Below are 12,761 nucleotides of genomic sequence, written 5' to 3'. Positions count from 1 at the left end.
GTACCCTTCTACGGTTCACAGTTTTCTGCACTTGAGCCAACAACCTTCAGATAACTGATATTCCAATGCTCTGCAGATAAGGCTGTTGTTTCAGTTATTTTAATCTTTTCCCAAGTGCCTTTGGCCCATATATGAAACTGGGAGTGAGGTTAGGACATAGTTCACCGGAAGTCCTATGTAAACTGTTGGGAAGTATCTCTACTTATTAGTTTGTCACAACACATTGTTCTAGGTTATGTAACAAAGCAGATGCTTAACAGACCTAAGTTATTTCCTTAATAAAGAAACTTAGAATCATAGAATCATAGAGTTGGAAGAGACCACAAGGGCCATCGAGTCCAACCCCCTGCCAAGCAGGAAACACCATCAGAGCACTCCTGACATATGGTTGTCAATTTTTTGACCTTTTTAGCAGTCTCTTTTTCTACAGAATCCCATCTTATAGCTATATTGCCACAGAATTGGAGGGAATCCCAAAACCCCATTTAGTCTAATCTCAAACTCACTAAAGGTAAAGGTACCCCTAACCATTAGGTCCAGTCACGGATGACTCTGGGGTTGTGCGCTCATCTCGTTCTATTGGCCGAGGGAGCCGGCGTTTGTCCACAGACAGCTTCCGGGTCATGTGGCCAGCATAACTAAGCCATTTCTGGCAAACCAGAGCAGCGCACAGAAACTCACTACTGTACAGAAAATTCAGCAAGCGTCACAAGTTAGGATAATGATTTCAGACCTGTGTGTACTACTATTTTTATTTGAAAGACTGTAATGTTACACTTACAAATTAAGAGTACATAGTCAACATCTTATTCATAAAATTTATTAATCCCTTTTTCAAAAAAAACTCTTCAAGCAGTGCACAAATAAAATTGTAGATAGAGCACAATTAAAACCAACAAACCAACTAAAAAGAAATATACATAAAACAATCACTTTAAAATAAATATAAAATCAATAAGTATTTTAAAACCCAGTGTCATAGCTTGCACTGGACAAAGTACTTGGACACAGATTTTGTTTTTTAATTAAAAAAAACATTGTTCAAATCAGTATGGTACATAAGCAAAGCATGGGTCACCAGCACAGCAGGTGCACGGCAAGGTTAGCAAGCTGAAACGTTGATCCAACAGCTGACATGCCCCCTGGGCTCCTATTATAAAAGCATAGGGCAAGCACAGCTTCTGCATAGTGAGTGGAATGTGCCTTTAGATTGAGCAAGCAAGCAAGCAGGCACTCTTTCTGGTGGGCTGAACATGAGCTGTCTGTTCACACTGGTGCTGGAATCTTTGTGTCCTATGTGACAGGATCCTGACAGTACTGCCTCAGATCCAGAATGGGAATCAAATGCTGCCTTGGTGGGCAGAGAGGCAGAGGCTGTGGGAGGCAAAGGCTCCAGTGGTACAGGAGGCATGGCAGGCAGGGGCTGCCTTGGAGTCAAAAGTGTGTGTGTGACTGAAATGGGGCATTGGGATGACAACCCACTGGGACCCCAGGATCAGATTCCTCGTCTGCATTTTAGCTCCCAGAGCTCTTAGATTATTGTTGCAGCCCCATGCAGCTTTCCCAATCCAGCATCATCAATAGGCTTCTCCTACCCCTTGCCCTGATCTAAGCAGCCCCTCCAAGGTGTCTCCCTGGGACTGATTACATCAAATCTAGGTACATAAATTATATGTCTGAGTAAGTTTGATGAAACTATTTTGCCACATTACCATTGAAAAACTAATCTGTCCACTAAGTATTTACTTTTAACAGGCAAGGCTTAACTATTTCAAGTTATCCCCAGAACACTTCCACATAAGTTGTTAAATTCAACATCAGATGACGATAAGGATCCACGTAGTGCATCATTATTTGCAAATATCTCAGCAACCAGCAACTTGCAAGTCAGTACAGTGGTACCTTGGGTTAAGTACTTAATTCGTTCCGGAGGTCTGTTCTTAACCTGAAACTGTTCTTAACCTGAAGCACCACTTTAGCTAATGGGGCCTCCTGCTGCCGCCGCGCCGCCAGAGCACGATTTCTGTTCTCATCCTGAAGCAAAGTTCTTAACCCGAGGTAATATTTCTGGGTTAGTGGAGTCTGTAACCTGAAGCATATGTAACCTGAAGCGTATGTAACCCGAGGTACCACTGTAGCCCATTCTCGGATGGTGGTCTGACTTCTGACAACAAAAGTACTGGTAGCTTGATTCTATCTGCTATGCTTCAGGAGCTGCTATGTTTCTGATAGACAGCTATAACTGGGGGGGGGGGGAGTTTAATTGCTATATACTGATACTGGATAGAACATAGTATCACAATAATATACTTTAGTGATGGGTGGCCATCTGGTTAATAACTGAAGGCCTTACTGTAAATATATAATGAACCATAGCGTATGTGGTTAACAAAAATGCATATCACTGACATAATTTGCATATTGGATAACCGTATGCTACACTAGATTAAATTTGGTTGTAGGAGATCCATGTTCCAATATCTGCTGATCCCTAAAGTTCATAGAGGAGCCTTGGAATAGCCTGTCTCATAAGGTTGTTAAGAGGCTAAAGGGAATAACAATGGGGCTATTGTATCATTTCTTGAAGCACTATGGAACTTGAATGTTTGGAGCCAAAGAAAATTGTTAAGATTTGAAATATTAAACCCTTCAATAATGAATTCCTAGCAGCTATGAATTCAATTAAACCATATTCCTACTGCTGCTTTTTGTATCAGGAGTGGCAGGGCTGGTTCTAAAGTAACCTGGTCTTGGTTCTGTTCCTACATGTGAGGGTGGAAGGGCAACACACTGTCCATCGTACTGACACTGTTGAGAATTTGTAGCAGGTTTCATGTTTCAGATGGTAGCATTCAACTTCGAATTCACATCTACTCATATTTGGGAAACAAATTTTCTCACTAGCATCCTTGCTACAATGTGTTGTCAGTTTCTCTGTCTCCTTCTGCTTTTCATTCTGGTCCATCACCCGGTCAGTGAACTAATAAATACATGTTGGGTTTCTAACTTGTGTAACTTGAAATAATATATATTCTAATATAAGGGAAATATTTGGCAAGGATACTTCTTCTTTTTCTAAGTTCCCATTATTTAAAATTAATTGAAATGCATTAGAGGGGGAGGACTCAAGCTGCCTAAATACATAAATTGCTGGGATCTGAGACAAGACTAGACATAGGCTACTTACTCCCTCAAATCATCTGTGTGAGACAAGTTTTTAAATTTTTTGCGGGTTCTGGACTTACACAGACTTTACAATTTTCTGTTATAAAAAATGAGGGATAATACCCCAAAAGGGGATTGTAAATACACCAATTGTGAGGTTAGCTGGCTAGCTGGCTGCTATGGTGACAGAGATCATACGGATACCTTAGGCAGACAGTTCTGTCACAGACTCATTGTGGAACCTTAGGGGAGTCATTTAACCCTTTGTTTGTCCATCTGTACAATGGGGAAAGTGTTCCTTTCTGGTAATCAAGTGGGGGCTGTATGTTATATTCAGCAGGTGTTCCTGCTACACTGAGTGCCATAGGGATGTATGCTTTTTATAAATAATAGCAATCAAGTGCTGCATAGCTACTGAGCAGGGTCCATATTGTCTGCAGGTTGACAGATACCTGGAAGCACTTTGGGAGAGTTTTCTGCACACCGAACAAGAAAAACGTGATCTACAGAACTGGAATTTGCCTTTGAAGAGTACAAAATCTGGGAAGAGTTTAAATGGTGAATCCCAGGAAAAAGTATTCAAAGGAATCTTTTATGAGGTAATTAGAATAAATATTGGTATGCATGTTTATGTTGTTTAGCCTTGCAGATAATTGCAAAAAAGGGGGGAGAATAATACCAATCCACATAGAGATACAGTATGTGTGTTGCAAGATCACTCATGTGATACATCTAGCAGCTCTGACTTAGAATAAATCATTACTTATCTGAGAGAGTGGTTAAATGCAAGACAAATGTAGGCTTTTTTATATTAATGTAGTGGATTTCATTCAAGTTTAGAGGTTAGTGTTAACCTGTTGCTAACCACATAATGGGTCCAAATGAACCCAAATATCTGTAGGATTTCCAGAACAGTATAGAAAGTATAATTGCAGAAAGAAAGAGAAGCATCAAATTATGCAGCCAGAAACATTATTTTAAAGATCTGACTAACAGAGACATTAAGAGCAAGAGGGAGCTTGTAAAATGCATGTCTGGAAATACTTTATTTAATGTTCTGTGGTATTGGGTTTAACTATGGTCAGCAACATTTAGTTATGAGCCAAAAGTGCCCACTGAAGTCGTTTCATAGAATCCAACATATCATTGAGAAAAATTTTACTGGTTAAATCTCTGTGGGTTAGACGGCTGTTGAAGGCACAGAATCAGGGCTTAGAGAAAAGGATAGCAACCTTTATTTTAGTTTGTTTTATATGTGTCTTAAAGTACAAAAGATAGTTTTCTGTCTTTTAAGAGAAGTAATCACTCTTGTTGTATGCCCAAACATATATCAGACTAAAAATTGCCAGTGGTTGTGTCTTCTTCACAGGCATGGGGACCCCTACCTTTGTCTACTTCAGGATGAGTATGAATAAGCACACCTTTATATCATTAAGACACCTAAGCACACCAAGTTGATCTCCTGAGAGTAATTCAAACTATTTACACATATTGCTGCAGGAACCAAATAGGTAGCTCCCCCCCCCCCAAAGTAACAAAAATGTGGCACAAAATATTATAGCTTTGGAGTGCAAAGGTTAAGTCTAAGGGGAAAATAAGCTTAATATTTTGAACCAATGAACCTTTTTAAAGTCATGGAGGGACCCTAAATCAGACAAATCCTATGACTGTGGCAGAGAGTTGCTTGTAAGCAATATCTCCTCTTCTGAGTAGTAGTACTCTTCCAGTGAAATGTCTTTAATAACTCTGTATTGATAATCTTGTATCATACTTTATAAGTTAGTGCTTCAAAACTTACCTATGAGTATGAATGTTAATTCTACCATGTGGCTGAAATACTTGGAAAATGCTTCTCCCAATTCAGTTCTCAGGGTATCAGCATATATTTTATCCAATGTTTTAATGCTTCAAGTAGGATCCCCAAGTGCTGCTGATTAGGCAATTAAATATTTAGATGAAAGAATAAGTGCTTTTCTGAATCTATTTCAAGTGATTAATGCTAATTGGATTTATAAGAAAAGTGTGTATATTCTAGGGAAGTAGTGCACAAGTATACTTGCCCTGTCTTGAATGCATTTCACAGGATACATTTTATATCCCTAAGGGTAGCTTGACTTCCGCAATATTTTTATTTGGATTTGTACCCTAGCTCCTGCCAACCTAGCAGTTCGAAAGCACGTCAAAGTGGAAGTAGATTAATAGGTACTGCTCCGGTGGGAAGGTAAACAGCATTTCCATGCGCTGCTCTGGTTTTGCCAGAAGTGGCTTAGTCATGCTGGACACATGACCTGGAAAAACTGTCTGCAGACAAACGCCAGCTCCCTCGGCCTGTAAAGAGAGATGAGCGCCGCAACCCCAGAGTCGTTCGCGACTGGACTTAACTGTCAGGGGTCCTTTACATTTACCTTTAAATCTCACAGACTCCAAGTAATTTCAAAGTAAATTTAAATATATACAACACACAATAATAAGCCACACCATTCTGTCTTCCACCTTGGCTCTTCTTTTCTCACCCACGGCAGAGCCCTTTCCCTGGTCTCAGTTACATCGTCACTAGCAGCCATTGATAGCCCTACCCTGCATCCACATGCTTGCTGACAGTCAAAAAACTCTATTAGTGAGACATTTATTTCCTCCCCCAGTCAAGCCTCTATTCTTGCATGAGGTAGACACTGTGATGTCTCCATTAATATTTTACTTAGTATTTTAAATGTCATGGTTTCAGAACAATATCAAAGCCCTTCCAGAAATTCCCACTGATGCCTGCTCTTTTGCCTTTTTACACTGAAGAACTCATGCCCTTTCTCTCATTGAAAAGAGGGGTAGGCCCCAACAAATTGATACTTTGTTCCTTATAATCCCAACCCCAATACCTTTTTGAATTCCATTAACTGAAAAAATTTATAACATCTCACTCACTAGTCCCATCTCATCAAACAGAACTTCAACTATAACTGCCAAACTGCCTTTGGCAGTCACCCTCAGACTGTGGAATAACCAGCCTCATATAAGCAATATGCTTAAGTCTAATTAATACACTACAGGGTTAAGACCATAGAATTCTCCTTTAGTACCTATATTTTTGCTTGTATTCATTCAACTTGTTTTTATTATTGCTTGTTAGCTGCCCTGAGCCTGGCCTTGGCTGGGGAGGGCAGGGTATAAATAAAAATTATTATTATTATTATTATCACCAACAGAAAACAAATATGTCTAGCCTCAGGGAGTGATGGGGGATAGGCAGGAGATGGTTGAAGGTTTTATGGGGATCCAATGGTGTAAGCCCCCTAGTATGGACTATTATTCATTGGAACACACAGGTTTGAAGGGCAAACTTCTATGCACACTTACAAGGAAATAAGTCTTGTACAGTTGTACCTTGGAAGTCAAACAGAATCTGTTCCAGAAGTCCACTCAACTTCCAAAACATTCGGAAACTAAAATGTGGCTTCTGATTGGCTGCAGAAAGCTCCAATCGGAAGCTGCAGAAGCCCCGTCGGACGTTCAGCTTCCAAAAATAGTTTGCAAACCGGAACAGTCACTTCTGGGTTTGCGGCGTTCGGGAGCCAAAACGTTTGAGAACTAAGCTGTTCGAAAACCAAGGTACGACTGTATATAGTGGGACTTATGTCCAAGCAAGTGTGCATAGAATTTGACTAGGGATGTAAAAAGTTATTGATTTTTCAGTCCATGTCGCATGCAGCGCTGTTCCTGTTCTGCTGCAGTTTGGCTTGCAACAAAAACGACATTATTAATGTCACTGTTCACTGCAGCAGAATTTTATGTAATTAATTAATGTCCTGGGAGATTGAAGTGTTCTCCTACTGGTTTCTCTGTCTTGTGATTCTTGATGTCCGATTTACCTATGTCCGTTTATTCTTTGGCGTAAGGTTTGGCCTGTTTGTCCAATATAGAGAGCTGAAGGACACTGTTGGCATTTGATGGCATATACAATGTTAGACGATGAGCAATTAAATAGTCCCGAGATGGTATGTGTGATGTTGTTGGGGCCAGTAATGGTGTTGTCCGGGTGTATGTAGGAGAACACTTCAATCTCCCAGGACATTCTATACAAGATCTCAAAGTAGCTGTTTTACTACAAAGGAATTTCAGAAATAGACTGGAAAGAGAAGCTGCTGAATTGCAACTCATTACCAAACTTAAAACCATGGAGAGACCTGGTCTGAACAAAGACATTGGATTCTTATCTCATTATACATGACAAAGCCATTTTTCACCTTCTCACCCCTTGCTTTTTCCTGTAAGACCTATTGCAGTCGTTAAGAGTCGTCAACAGGCTCATCACAGCTATCTGCCAATCACCCATTCCCACCACCCTTCTGAGTAATACCCCTCCCCACCTTCTCACTATATAGAGGGATCTGGCAACTTCTGTTTCAGTGTATCTGAAGAAGTGTGCATGCACACGAAAGCTCATAACAAGAACTAACTTAGTTGGTCTTTAAGGTGCTCCTAGAAGGAAAAAAATTTTTTTGTTTTGTTTTTTTCTGGATTGATTTGTTTTTTTGGACATGGGACAAATAAGCAGACATCAGTGATTGCAATTTCTGTTTCTATCAGTGTTCTCTGATATCCCTAGATGTGGCTGCACATAACCTTTCTCTGGGAAAATTGGTGAACAGCTGCTCTAGAATGCTGTTGGTTTGCTTCCTCAGCAACTGAGGGCAGAAGTGTGAGCACCTTAGCATGGACTTCTTCTCCACTGTGTTTCCCTCAGCTTCCCTCACCCCACCCCCACAATTTTCTTTACGCCAGCATTTTTTATCATTCTTATATCTTTATGCACATAGTTTGTGTTTTGTAGGTTGCTGTCTCTTGTGCTTGCTTCTAATTACTTTGATTCCCCCTAACCTAAGTAATTTCCCCCCTTGTAATGTTATGCTATGGCACTTTTCACATTCAGTGTAAGATTCTGCTACCTTCTAATGTGTAGATTCTCTAGTTCCTGATTATCTTTAATGTTGAAGCTGGCTGAAAGTAAAATAGGTTAGATGAGTACATTTGCAGAAGAGCACCGTTGGTGTAGAAGTAGTTAAGCAGTCCTCGTTCCCTCATGTTGATTCTCCCCTGTGAGTGCCCCTACCCTAATATGCTTTGTTACATCAGTAAACATTGTGCTGGGAACAAATATTTACTAGTATAAAGTGTTATTTGGGCTTGAAACATCAACATGGAAACTGGCACACATGCTCAGATAACAGCCTGCATTTAAATGATGAATCCGAACTTGATCCCTGCCCCCATGTTTCAGGGGAACAGGAAGTATGCAAAAGAGAATACAATATAGTATCTCCCATGAGGACTGATATATTGGCATGGAAGTTTATATGCTTGCTCAAGATAACATTTTAGAATTTTATTGCAGCTTAAAAACTGAGAATTTTTTTTTATGGTATAAGTATCTGTGGTCTAGAGTCCACTTTATCAAATACATGTATTGTCATATTTAGTTGGTAGGTACATACATGTGGGTGTAGAGTGAGAAAATAGTAAACAGTACGGTCAGATGATTAAATGCAGAAAGTAAAAATTGTGACAATTCAATTAACTGACCATTCACAGCAGTAGTAATTAAGGGCAGGAATGGTGTGCAATACAATACTGTACCTCTTTACAGACTGAGAGGTCATAGAGAAACAAGGTATATAATTTACAACATGATTCTCTGTTTGAAGTTCAAATATTCAGAGACTGATACCATTGTTAATGATATATAGGTTCTGGACAAGTTTGATTTCCATATGCAAGACCTCTCAACACTGTGCTTTATTAGTGATAATAATGATGTATCTAAAAAAGGCAACAAATAAATTCCTCCTTAAGTTTCTAGTGCTTAGTCGTTCAGATAATGCTCCTTAGGTTTAGCTACTTACTGCAGCTTCTTCAAAAGAATTATTACCATCCTATTCCATGGTTACTTATCCCCTGTAATTGGATTTAGGGATGGGGAAACTGCAGGAGGTTTCCCTAGTAAGACAACCCTAAGTATTTAATTGTGTTTCCTCCCATTTTGATTAATCATTAAATAAAAAAATCAAGAATGATTTGGGAACAGAACAAGAATCACAGAGACATATTGAGAAAAGTCAAATAATATTCTTTATAACAATACAATTTTTAAAAATTTGTACCAACATTAACTACATGTCTCTAATTTTGCATGAGAATATGTAAAATCAGGTAGCAGAAATTCTGTAAACAGGCAGTTTAAAAACACACTATTGCTGCTAAGAAACACTTTACAAGGGACTACACTGCATGTGTGTCTTCTAAATCTGAGTAAGTGCAGTAAAGCAGCAACTTCTGGCCTGGAAGGTCTGGTAATATGGAGTGACGCCTCGAAGAGAGGTGCCTCCAAACCCTTTTGTTCCCCTGAGCTTGAGAAGGAGACCAATGCCAGACAGCATGACACAAACTGAGATTTCACTATTCTACTTCAAGTATCCATAAGTTAAATATGAATTTGAGGCAGATGCCTATGGCTTTAGTGCTTATCCTGCAAATGCACATGCAGGAACAGAGGCTGGCAACTATTATGTACATGCTTACCTGTGCGTAAGGCCCATTGCACTTACTTTTGACTATAGGATTGAGCTGCATGGCAATAATCTGGTGTGCATTCTGCCACTTCATATGCTGTAGATGGGGTGGTCAATCTACAGGTTTACAGGTGCTGTAAACAACTTTTAAAAAAACTTTTAAATAGCGTGGCTAGATTCAAGCTTTTTGGGTTGTTTAAAAACCAAAGCACTGCTTCCCTTCTCCATAAGCTCCGATAAACAACTATCCAACCAAGTAGTCTCCAACAACTAAGTATATCTTCACTACTTGTGATAGATTAATGAAATATTAATAATTTGGATCCAAGGAAAGGAGGCTCCTTGAGAAATTGCACCAGTACTTCAACAACTTTCACCCATCAAATGGAGACCAGACCAGTCCACACAGTAGGCTGACTTTCTGGACACCACTGTCACTTAGTGCAGCACAAGCCAAACAGAAGAAGTAAGGCATCCTTTAGGGCAAAGATAGGGAATCTCAGGCTGTTGGCCAAAAGTGGCTCTCTGGGCCTCTCTGTGTGGCCCTTGGGACTCTCCCCAAGTTACAGCTCTCACTGGCCCTGCTTTACACCCTCCTTGAGTGTTGTTACTCATAGTTGGCCCACCCATGAGGCAGAGGGCCACCTCAGGCAGTAGAAGTGCAAGAGGCACCATCCCACCTGCCTGCCGCACCACTTCTACTTCCAGAACTCCCCCCACTTGGCAGGTTTCAGCAAGGGGGGAAGGTGATCCAGTGGCAGGGGTTGGCACATTCATGTTTCTCCTCAGGTGGTGAGATGGGATGGGCCTTCCTTGTTGTTACCTGACTAGAATGTGTCCTTGAACTGTGATGTTGCCTCTTGGTTGCCTGGATGAAGGAGAGAGGAGGTGGGGGTGGGGGTGTTTGTGCAGAAACTAGTCTACCCTACAAAGGTAAAATTCACATTAGTTGTTCTGTGCACCCTTGCTTCTGACCATTTTGTATCCCCTTTGGCCTGGTCCACAGTATAGGAAGCAAAGCAAAGCCTCCGTCAACAAGTAACAGCATAAAGGAGGAGGGGTGCTCAGGTAGCAATCCTTGATGCAAGAATAGTACATGTGTTCCTATTTTAATTTGTGTAATGTTGAAAGGTATGATAGATACTAAATTCTGAATGATTAATAAAAAGTAATGTCTGTGACATTGGCATTCCCAGGAATTCTTGCCCTCGCTGCTTTGTTCCCTCTAGTCCTTAATTTTGCTGCCAATCCCCGCTCCAAAATGCATTTCCCTTTAAAAAAGCAACAACCCCAATACACCAGGATAATAACATTGGACTACCATTCAGGGTTGTTGTATACTTTCTCCTCTCTCAGCAACTTTCTCCTCTCCCAGCAAGAGGCATATAACAACAGTTGCAGTTGGTTACTTTGCAGAACTGGCGTAACTCACTCTCCCAGCCACAGCCCTGCCCTCTGCAGTATGGGCATAATAATGATGAATTGTCTCTATGTATGTATTGACAGAGTGTTTTTTAAAAGATTACAAACTGGGGAGGGGGGGAAATCTAATTAAGATCCACATTAGAAATATATTGTCTTTGCTATTACCTTTTGTTTTGGGTTGGCACACTACTTCCCAGTCACAGTGATACTAAAATTCTGGATAAATGAGTTGTTTTTTATGGGGAAATCACTTCTCCACAGGGAAGAACAGTAGAAAATGCTTAAAAGCAAACGAAGATTTTTTTTCTCTAGAGTCTTCTAGGCAGTTGGTCTTCTAGCCTGCTCTTTGTTTAGCTGGCAAGATTTGCTTTCCCAAATGTCAGTCATTACTATGACCTCATTTATTGGCTAAAAATGCAGACAGATGGGAGAGGCTAGTTCCTCACAAAACAAAAATGCTTCATATTCCTGATTCTACAAGTGCTGGGATCTTTCATTTTTAAAAAGTAAGATTGGGAATCTGGGGATTATGGCTAATGAGGGAGCAATGCGCCCCCTTGCGGACCCCCATGGTATATACCTAAGTGTAAACATGCGTGTTCTGGGAGCAGGGATGTTAAAAAACGCTTTCCAGTATGACTTCAGCGTGGGTCACCACACTCTTAATTATAGCACTATAACAAACCCTGCTTTGTCTTTAATCCTGCTGCGCTGACCTTGTGTCCCATGCGCTATAAAGAACGGTAACTATTATTATTTGATAAATAGCGCTCACGCCGGCGCGGCTCCAAAAGGAGGATTTTTTGTGTGTTTTTTGTTTAAACCCGGCTTTTCCAAAGAAGACAAAGAACACATTGGGAGTCGGTGTAAAGCCTCCACGCATGCGCTTACGGTCGTAGGGAGGTGTCTGAAAGATGAGACGGGCGGGCATTGTGCGCGTGCGTGGGAGAGCCATCTCAGGCAGCCTTTCATTGTGGGAGCAACCTTATTTCTCGAGGAGCTGGGAGGGCCCTTGCGAGCGCGCATATACGAGTTCTTCTTGGGAAGGTTCCGGAGCCTGTGCGCGCTCCCGTCGCTAGATAGGCGCGTTCTCTTTCTGTCTGTCTCTCCCTCTTTCCTGTCACTCCCCCTCCTCCCGGCTTTGGTGAGCGAGACTTTCCAGAGAGCTCTCCCTGCAGCAGCATTAGCAGCCGCAGCGCCAGGTAGGGTTTCCCAGCACGGTGCGATCTGCTCTTAGGAGAGCAGCTGCACCGAGGGCCTTCAGACTTTGCAAACCTTTGGGTGGTGGGGATGGACGGGCGGGGGTGCGTTAGGCGTACAGGTGCGTGCGGTTACGCAGTCAATGCGCTTGCAGTGGCTGGAGGGAGAGGCGCCGCGCCATGCAATATAGCTTTGGATCCGATGGCTTCAGTACGCGGCGTAATTCCGTTTGCATATGATGTCGGTAGATCTCTTAATGCTCTCTTCACAGTTATACAACTCTCCTAATTTTCAGCAATCTGAACAGCATTCATCTCTTCTCCTTTAACCACACCCCTGCCTCTGAAAAGAGGAGCCCTATTGCAAAGAAATACGCACTCGCCACCTGCCAGCGCGTGTGGCAGTACAAAT

General features: G+C 41.3%; 1 protein-coding gene across 5 annotated transcripts in view; it reads left to right on the top strand.

Moving 5' to 3' along the window:
• MAPT (microtubule associated protein tau) overlaps positions 1 to 12,761 on the top strand; it is an 86,042-nt gene that overhangs the window by 1,783 nt on the left and 71,498 nt on the right. For 2 of the 5 annotated variants that reach the window (XM_053361625.1, XM_053361621.1), the window contains exon 1: positions 12,135 to 12,233. The gene's annotated coding sequence lies outside the window, so the exon portion shown is untranslated. The other 3 variants (XM_053361624.1, XM_053361619.1, XM_053361620.1) reach the window with 2 other exon arrangements.

The sequence above is a fragment of the Podarcis raffonei genome, chromosome 13 (assembly GCF_027172205.1).
Source record: "Podarcis raffonei isolate rPodRaf1 chromosome 13, rPodRaf1.pri, whole genome shotgun sequence".
Lineage (NCBI taxonomy): Eukaryota > Metazoa > Chordata > Lepidosauria > Squamata > Lacertidae > Podarcis > Podarcis raffonei.
The sequence above is the reverse complement of the archived record's forward strand: the minus strand, read 5'-3'. Positions and strand labels throughout refer to the sequence as shown.